This window comes from Oryzias melastigma, linkage group LG2 (genome assembly GCF_002922805.2).
Source record: "Oryzias melastigma strain HK-1 linkage group LG2, ASM292280v2, whole genome shotgun sequence".
Lineage (NCBI taxonomy): Eukaryota > Metazoa > Chordata > Actinopteri > Beloniformes > Adrianichthyidae > Oryzias > Oryzias melastigma.
The window spans coordinates 18,158,892-18,168,888 of NC_050513.1; the positions used below are offsets into that span (position 1 = coordinate 18,158,892).

At 43.3% G+C, this 9,997-nt stretch overlaps 1 long non-coding RNA gene across 1 annotated transcript in view; it reads left to right on the plus strand.

Moving 5' to 3' along the window:
* Positions 1–3,265, plus strand: part of LOC112156635 — a 49,687-nt gene extending 46,422 nt beyond the window's left edge. The window contains exons 2-3 of the long non-coding RNA XR_002921010.2: positions 1,912–2,176; positions 2,266–3,265. This is a non-coding gene — a long non-coding RNA (uncharacterized LOC112156635). The remainder of the gene's footprint in view (positions 1–1,911; positions 2,177–2,265) is intronic.
* The last annotated feature ends 6,732 nt before the right edge of the window (positions 3,266–9,997 follow it).

Below are 9,997 nucleotides of genomic sequence, written 5' to 3' on the forward strand. Positions count from 1 at the left end.
ACTTGCAGTTTTCTCTTGATTCTTTTTAAAATAATTTTAGTGGTTCTGACCACCTATTTTAGATATTTTCAGAATAAAAGACAAAAATACAATTTTAATTATTTTCAAACACCCCTAATTGTTTTCTTTTCACTCTTAAAACAGTTATTCATTATTTGTGGATGTCATTTTGAATGTTCGCCCTTATGGAGTCTTGTTTTATTCTTCCAGTTGGAGAATATGGAGATGCTGATGCATGCTTTTATAACAAGTAGAATTGATTATTGTAACGCTCTGCTCGCTGGTCTTCCAAAAACAAACATTAAGAACCTTCAGCTTTTACAGAATTCTGCTGCAAGAGTTCTCACCAGGACCAGGCGACGGGCTCATATCACCCCGATTTTAAAATCTCTGCATTGGCTCCCCATAAGCTTCAGGATTGATTTTAAGATACTTTTAATGGTTTTTAAATGTCTTAATGGTCTTGCCCCTTCTTATTTATCTGATCTTTTAGTCAAATATGAACCCTCGCGGACCCTGAGATCCTCTGGCACTGGTCTGCTAGTCATTCCAACAGTGAAAACCAAAACTTATGGAGAGGCATCTTTTCAGTATTATGGACCTTGTTTATGGAATGATCTGCCAGAGGACCTGAGAGCCGCAGAGAGCATAGATGCTTTTAGGAAAAGGCTCAAGACCCATCTTTTTAGCCTGGCTTTTAGCTAATTTTGCAACTTTTATTTATTTTTTATCTATTTTATTTGTTTTTTCTATTTTATCATGTTTTTGTGAATTTACACTAATTTGTTAATAATTTATCTTAATTTCATTGTTTTTATTCTTTTACTATTTATTCCTGATTATTTTTATTATTTTACCATTTATTTATTCATTTTTTATTCTCATTTGGAAAATTTTATTCATTCTTAATTTTATATCCAGTGCTTCCTCATTTGGGACCTCTCTCACTCTGAGTCAGCTGTGGTTCAGCCGTTGCAGCTCTGGATGGGGACCTGCATCACCGCCTCGTCGCGGTGAGGCGGGACCCTGTCTGGGATGCTGCGTTTGGCTGGCTTTGCAACTGTTCATTGAGAGGGAGGTCCCAACTGCTAGTTTCGAACACCCAATTTAAGTGCTCAGCCTGTTTTCCTATTGTCTATTTCTATAAGTTTGGGAGTGGGTGGGGAGAAAGGGATGGGTGAATTGTGGGCTGGTCTGGGGAAGGGGGCTTTAATTTTAATTTTTGTGCCTGTTTTTACATTATTTATACTGTTTTGCTTTTGTTGTAAAGCACTTTGTGTTATACTTTTATATGAAAAGTGCTATATAAATAAAGATTGATTTGATTTGATTTGATTTGAGAGAGTATTGGTTACTTAGTATAGGGATTACCTAAAAAAAAAATCCTTTGGCTACTTAAAAACTTAGAAACGTAAAAAAAATGAACAAAAATTAAGTCAAATCATCCCATCAAGTCAAAGCTTTTAGTGCAAAGAAAGCAGAATACTAGAGTGTGACCTTCAGTCGATGGCCCCAAGTCCTAGAAGAGGTCCAAGTCAATTTGTGGATGAAAAGTATTAGGAAAAAGTTCAAGTCAGGTGAGTCTTGACTTGATTTCAAGTCCCAAGTCTCATTTTTGTTGACGTATCACATGCAAATGTTGTGTTCCATATATATATATATATATATATATATATATATATATATATATATATATATATATACTGTTTCAGAATAATTGGTCGAATCAAGAGTTACATTTTCCGTCTTTTTTTTGCTAATCTTTGTTGTGTTTGATACTTTTCTTGTACTCGTAGGTTTGAACGCTTTATCTACTTTAGCCCTTTTCACACAGTTTGTTGAACTTGGATACAAAAAAAGGAATTGCTTCTTAAAGTCTATTTACACCCTTTTTTTCCTTTTTTTTCCCAGCTCCCCGATATGGCGAGCGGAGACCTTTTGAGCGCCACAATGGTGCATTTCCACGGCGGAGCAGCAACCTGACACACCGTAAAGTACTTGTGAAAAGCCCTCCAAATACACGAGGAGTCGGCGGGGAAATGGAGGAGGCTGCAGATAAGAGTCGACTTGTAAAACATAATTATATTCCCGTCGGCGGGGAGAGCGCCGCCTTGAAAGGGAAGCGTTTAACCTGGGATTCATGCATGGAGACGAGCCGAGCAGTTGAACTGTGGAGGTAAGAAGGCTTGAATCGGAGCGTGGCTAAGGTCACACCGTCTTCTGAGAAGAATTGGACGCGGTGCTTCCCTCCTTCTCTCTCTGCAGGGAGACGGATTACATCCTTTTACTTTGAAAGGACGGTGGAAAAGGTCTGCTGGAATTAAAAAAGCCGGCGAGCAGGTTCGGGTCGGAGGAATTCCCAGCAAAGTTAAAGGTTAAACGTGTCGACGGCGTTTCGTGCCACCGCGCCGGAAAACCTTCTTCCTGCTTATTTTTAACCCTCCATACTGGATTTATTCATTCAGTTTCCTGCTTCTTGTTTAAATTTATTCACAAAAGGCCTCGTTTTCACAAAGTGCTGATGAGTATCGACGCATTGTATGAGCGCGGGGTATTTCGATGGGAAAAAAACACGACTTTTATCAGATTATAAGACAAAATAAAAAGCGTAAAGTAGGGTTTGTCCTGCGGGCCGGACCTCGTCTTCTCCTGGACTCTGCGTGCTCTGCTTACCTTTGGGGTTTCCGTGTATTTTGGCGCGGCGGTAAACACGGGGGACAGCTTTCCCAGGCACCCCCCCGCCCCTCGCCCTACCATTGATACTCAACCGCAGAGTCGCCGCTCCACTTCCTGTCAGGATATCTGCCGGCTGGATTCCTGCCGCGTCCCGCACACACACGGTTGATGCAGTTCAGGTTTTGATGGAAACGTGGAGCTAAAACTCCAAAATGTTGATATATGGAATAGATGCGACACTTCCCTTCAGATCCCAACATAAGCTTAAGTCCCGTGCACCTACACCGTGGTAGACCCTTAGGCTCCATTCACTGCAACCAATAAATTACCAAAAAAAACTATTTTTGCTCCTCAATATTCATTGTTTTGTGAGTCCAACACCCTCTCACCCCTTACTCGTCACATATTGGCATTAAGGACCCCTCCGCGTCAAGAAATGACGGTTTTAGTGTACCCACCTCGTCGTTTTTTCACGACCTGGCTCGCCAGAATTAGGGGCCGCAAACTTTTGGGTCAGGAACCGGAACCGATCCAGTACCAGGATCCGTAGTGCACCAGTACCCTAACCCAGTAACAGTACCCTAACCCCATACCGGTTCCCATCCAGTACCACCTCTGGTAATGGTTCGAGTCTGGTACTTGTTTGGGTCTGGTACCATGTCCAGTAGTGCGTCCGGTGACGGGTTAGGATACTGGTACCGGGTTTGGCTACCGGTACTGGATGCATCCCGAGGACCAGTTCACGTTCAGTACCGCAGATTTTGCCTGATTTCGCGTCTGGTACCGGTTTGTGCCCAGTTCCATCTCTGGTACCACGCCGAGTAGTGCGTCCAGTGACAAGTTAGTGTACTGGTACCGGGTGTTGGTACAGGTACTGGACGAGTCCCGAAGACCGGTTCGCGCCCGGTACTGCATCAGGTAACGGTTCGGGTATTATTCTGGTCTAGTCCCGCATACTACCGGTACAGCGTCTGGTACTGCATCTGGTACCAGTTCAAGTCCTGAGGACCAGTTTGGTTTCTTTACCGCATCTGGACCTGGATTGCGCCTGGTACCCGTTCGGGTCCGGTACCGAATCTGGCACTATTTTGGGTCTGGTGCCGAATCTGCTACCGGGTCTCATAGTGCGTCTGGTACTGGGTTAGTGTACTGATACCGAGTTTGGGTAGTGGACACGTCCCGAGGACCATTCCGGGACCGCATCTGGGCCTGGTTTGCGTCCATACCGCATCTGGTACTAGATCGGGCCCGGTATCACAGGTGGTACCACGTCCAGTAGTGCGCCCCGTGCCAGGTTAGGGTTCCGGGTTTGGGTACCAGTACTGGACGCATCTCGAGGACCAATCCATGTCTGGTACCGAGGGTTGCGTACCCTTGATTTTACCAAAATCACATAAAAAAACAACGAATCGGGCAGATCCAGAACATCAAAAAGTGCCGCATTGGGGTCATTCACCAAACGTCAACATGTGACGAGATTGTGTTCATGAACGTTGGACAGTATGGATTCGTTCAATGTATGAAGGGACACAAACACCTCTTTATTTATTTTTTTTCCCAGTAATTTCTATGAAAATTTGACTTTGTGGGGGATTTGGGTTAATCATGTTTTTTTTTTTTTGCTAATCGATATTTAAAAAAAAAAACAACATTAAAAATTGAAACAATGAATAAAGTTTGGACAAAACAAAAATCCATAACATAACTAGGATTATTAAATATTGACATTAGTGGACTACTTTAGCTAGCTAAAATAAAGCCCCGCCCACCTAATAAACATATTTTTAACAATGTAATGCAGGTTACAAAACTATTGACTTAAACTCTTTGTGTACATCTATTTTATTATTTCAACTAAAATGAAAACACATGGTGATATGAGAAATGCTATTTTTTGCTAATGCTAACCATTCATTGCTAAGTTTTTTTTTTCTTTTTCTTAAAAAACGAAAATAAAAATTGAAATATTTTCATTTTCAAACACAAAAATCTGACACATAAGTACATACAATATTAAACAGTGATTTCATTGGTCTGTTTTAGCTCGTTAAAAAAAGCCCCGCCCACTTGATGAACATACAACTCACTAGCATATACGCATCTTTATTAATAAATTAATTATTTTAACTTTTAACTTTAAGTATTGTTTATCGCCATAATCTATGGAAATTAATTTGAAGGACACAAAAATGATATAAACGAAAATATAACAACATTAATGGACGTTTGTCAGGACGTCAGTTTACTAGTCGCCGTATAAAAATGACCTTAATGGCTTGCCGTATTTCTCCGCCCATCCTCCGTCAGGAATCTGGATGTTTTCAGGTGCTGCGTCACAGCTGGACTCCCTCAAACCCTCGCGCCCTCTCCCAATCAGGCAGATTTACAGTTCTCCATCTGAAACTCCATCTGGATCGCCTCCACTGAGCAGGTTGGCATCATTTGAATCAGGGGAGCCGCCGGCTGCCAATCTTCCCCCTCCTGAAAATTTGCCATTCAAATGAACTTCCACTTTACCGGCTAAAAATACGTATCGGCGGCGCGGCGGCGGCGCATTGTTTCCGTCAGGAGTTCGAGAAGTGAAGTAGAAGGGGAGGGAAGCGTTTGAAGTGCGCTTTCAGGTCCGCCAGAAGAGATATTATTGGCGGGGGTATCTGTGAGCTAGATGTGAAAGATCAGAGACGCCTGCTGCCCTCGCGGGACGCCCCTCGGCCCCCGCCGGGACTTCAAATCGAGGTTAACCTCCAAAAGCTGTCACCTTCATCTCTCCTCTTCCTCTGAAACCCCCCCCCTCTTCCCTTGTTACAGCTCCTGCTTAAACTGCGGAGCGCCACCCAAGTTGGCCAAAGTGCGCCCGCCGTCGGATCAAAGTCGTTTATTCTTTGGCTCGGCGGCGTGTGAAAGGTGATAACATTGGTCGGCCGCCGCCTGGAGCCCGGGCGCCCCTTTCTCCAAACTGTAATTAAAAAGGAATAATTATTCCTGCGTCCAAACAAACAGACTGACAGCTCTCTCCGTGGTTCTCTTCCTCCTCATGAAGGTCTACGCTCGATATCTCCCTGGTGTTTCGCCTCTCTTTTTTTGCTTCTGAAGCCGCCACTTCTCGCCGTTATTATCTTTGTCTGCAGCCCTGGCCCTCCGTCCCCGCGCTGGCGCGCCTGGCGTCGGCCCCTCGCCATCTCTCTGTTCGAAGCTCAACTTTTTCGCCCGCCACATGAAAGCGGCTGCCCGCCGAGACACCAGACCACGTGGCCTGGACCGTACCTTTCCCTCCCAAACTTTCCTGACCTAATTAATTAAATCGGACAGGATGCATTCATTATTAATTAACCCCCCCAAGCCGGGGGTCTTGAAATAGACGTTGGACGTGGAGATAGCGCGGCCGGGGTGGAGTTGGACGCTCTCCGGCGGGGGACGCCGTCTCTGTCTTCGCCTGAATGCGGCGAGGAAAGACAATGCAGGTTCCCGGGTGTTGGTGGAAACGTCCTTTTCGGTTTGTGCGCGGAGTTGGACGCCCAACACAACCGCAGTCTCCTGGTGACGCGGCACGCTTCATGTCTGTCCCGTCCTGCTGTTGTTGAATAAAACCTTTTTTTCTAAGCATCTGTCAGCCTACTTTCCACCTAAAAAGGGATTCTCAGTTAAAGGAGGTCAAATAAATATAATTCTCTGAGTCTAAGACGTACGATGTCACTGCTGGATTTAACTGTTACGTCGCACCGATCTTTATAGGATACCAAAGAGATTCACCACCAAAAATTGTTTAAGTATCAGATCTTAACCGTATGGGTTAAACCTATAATATAACCCATGGATGGGTTGGTTGGTAGGTAGTTGGTAGCAGGTCAGTAGACAGGAAGAGTTTGTATCTGGTGCCAGGAAGACAGATTGGTACTAAGACATGGAGACTGGCAGGTCGGTCTAAAGTATAGTTGGTTAACATTGTTGTCTTAATACATAGTATAATCTAATTTAAAGGTTGAAATGTAGTCGGTTGACATGTCAGATGGTGGGTAGTTTGCCAAATTGGTTGGTTGCTATGTATCTAGATCGGCCAACAGGTAGATAGGCAGTTAGACAGGTAGCTGGCAGGTCGGTATGTAGACAGCAGGTCGGTAGGTCGATGGGCTGGTTGGTAGTTAGGAAAGTAGTTAGGTAGTTCAACACGTCAGTGGTATGTAGTTGATAGCAGGTTAGTAGGTAGATAGTTTGTATCTAATGTCAGGAGGGTTGATATTTACTTAGGTAAGTAGATAGGTTGGAAAATTGGTAATGTAGTTATTTTTGTTGTGCAAAACTATAACGCAATTTAAAGGTATATGGTAGTAGGTGTGTATGTAGGTAGGTCAGCAGGATTGGTAACTAAGTAATAATGTAGTTGGGAGGTTGTTTAACAGGTTCATAGATTGGTAGGTACATAGATCGGTGGTTGGCATGTTTGTGGGTAGGTACTGTAGGTAGTGAGGAAGTTTGCATGTCGGTAAGTTTATAGTAGATCAGTAGATAAGTAGCTAATTGGTAGTCAGGTTGTCAGGTAGATACTGGATTGGTAGATATGCAAGTATACACCATTTACCGTAGGTAGATTTGCAGGTCCTTAGATAGGTAATATAGTTAAGTTGGTAGAATTTGACAGAAAGTATTTATTTTTTTTATGGACAACATAATGAAACTTAAAGGTGTAAGATAGGTGACTTGGCAGATCGGTGGATTGGTAGGTTAGTATGTGGTTTGGTTGGTAGGTAGAAAGGTAGTTGGCACATTGATGGGTAGATAATAAATTGGTAGTTTATAAATAGTTTGGCAGGTTGGTAGTTAGATGGTAGATCTGTAGGTTGGTAGATACTAATTGGCAGGTCAGAGGCAGGTGGCTAGAAAGTAAGTTGGAAGTTTGGTAGATGGCAGGTCAGTGGGTGGGTAGTAGGTTGGTAGGTGAGTACATAGGTAGGTGGAAGGTTAGTAGGTAGGTAGATAGGAAGTAGGCAAGTGGGTAGGTTGGCAGATTGGTAGGTAGACAGTAGATTGGTAGATAGGTTGGTAGGTAGTTGGCACATTGGTTGGTATGTGGGTAGACCAGCAGTTTGGCCGAAACGTAGGTAGAGGTTAGCAGGTTGAGAGATTGGTTGGTAGGTGGGTAAAGGGTTGTGCTGGATGCAGGTAACTAGGTAGGTCAGCAGATAAGTTGGTAGATACGTCAGCAGAATGTTGTGTTGGTCAGATGGTAGCTAGGAAGTTAGTTAGGAAGTTTGTATCTGATGCCAGAAACGTTGGGAGGTCGGTAGAAAAACTGAAACTGGAAAGAAACTAAATTAAAGAAATACTAAAATTAGTAAAAAATACTAAAAATACTAAAAATCAAGATTAAAACCCGTCCTAATTCAAACACTGACAGACATAATGGGCTCCAATGTATTCACCCTATCAATAAGGTAAATCGATTAAATTGGTTTCTAGGGGAAATTTGAAAATTTGCTTTGAGGTAGAGACTTAAAAATGTATACGCAAATGTATCTGACCCGTATGTTCAAAAAAATAAATGGTTGCTATGGAGCAACACCTTCATGAGGGCCGCCATTTTGAATCAAAGCCTGTATTTCCCTTAATGTTCCCAACTCAAACATCGAGTGACTTCCAGGGTCTTTTTGGTCTGGCCAGATGCATACAACTGCTTCAACAATGAGAATTCTGTATTTGGGGGAAGCTGTTGATCAACTTTTCCGGCCCCCCTCAGCGTGAACCATAGTTGGGCCTTTGGGCGCCCCCAGACTCCGCCGTGACGATGATCCGGAGTTCAGTGGTGGGCTTGTGAAACGCCGCGAGCCGCCACCTCCTAAGGAGAGAGCTGTTGACTCGCCGCGTGGGGTTCCCCTATGATCCTCATGCTGGGGGGTGGTGGGAAGTAAGGGGGGGGTATCTTCTGCTGCAAAAAAAAGCAGAAATTGAAACAGATTAGACACAGATTTGGGGTGATTGGCTGATTTTTGCAATCTGTGTCTGCATATTTACATATAATAGTGTGTTTATTGAAGGATTTCAAGGGGAAAAAACGGACGTCAAGCAGAGGAGAAGAGGTCAAACAAGCATCGGCAGACTGTTGGCTCAACTAATTAGCAGCTCTTGAGTTTGGGCTGAAATACAAATGTAAATGGCTGCATGCTGGGGTAGATTTAGACTTTGGAGATGTGTATAATTGAGTGGATTTGACTCAGCAGTACACGATGCTTCCTGCCACTTCCACAACAGAGGAAGCAACTCTCTGCAGCGTACACCAGAGCTTTGTTAGATAAATGTAATATTTATTAGCCGCTGCGTCTGTTTATCAGTCATCGAAAGCAGCCGGTGGAGCGATTCTGGTCATGTATTACAGTAATTGGGCCGCTGGATCGCAAAAGGAAGCTTTTCAGCAACGTTTCTGTTCTGGTTCTCCGTGTGAAATCATTAGAGAGCTCAGAATAAAAAAGGTTGTAACTTTGTGCTGAAAACATTGTTCATGAGAAGTGAGTGACCCCTCCCACTCGTTGCATTCCTAACAGGAAGTACCCACTGGTAGTGGTAGCCTGCTAGCAAACATGCCTCCCAACGTTAGCTTGTTTGAGACTTATTTATTAAATTATTTTGTGTTTTTATATTTATTAAGAAGGATATAACACATAGCCAGAGGGGGTTTGTATCCCTGAGCTTTGTGGCTTAGATATTTATAGGTTTATCTACCAGCCTAGAGTTAGCATTACTAAGATTAGCTACATGAGAAGAGGGCTAACATTGCAAAATGACAAAAACAGCCATACCTGCCGATGATTATCAAAGTGGTAACTACTCCTAGTGGTAGGGGTGTGGCCCTCCAACCAGCTCACTCATGATTGGCCAGAGTGGTCGCCATGAAAACAGACTGATCACCGCTAACTGAAGAACGTTTCCAACATTTGACATCACGTAGAAATAGCAACTGAATTGGCTTCATTTTGTTGGGTAGGAGGCCATTTTTTGTGTGACATCACTCAGACGGTCTAGTATACGTATATAGTCTATGGGTAAATCGAGATAAACGCTAAGCTAACGGGAATGAAGCCTGCTAGCAAACTTGCTTTCCAACGTTAGCTTGTTTGAGACTTATCATTTGAATTATTTTGCGTTTTTATTTTTATTAAGGGGGGTGTAACCCTAGATTTGTGGCGTTCATATTAGCAGCTTAAACTACTGGCCTAGAGTTAGCAGTGCTAAGGTTCGCTACATAAGAAGAGGGCTAACATTGTAAAATGAAGAAAACAAAATGTCTGATATAAAAACAGACATACTTAGCTACTCCTTGTGGTAGGAGTGT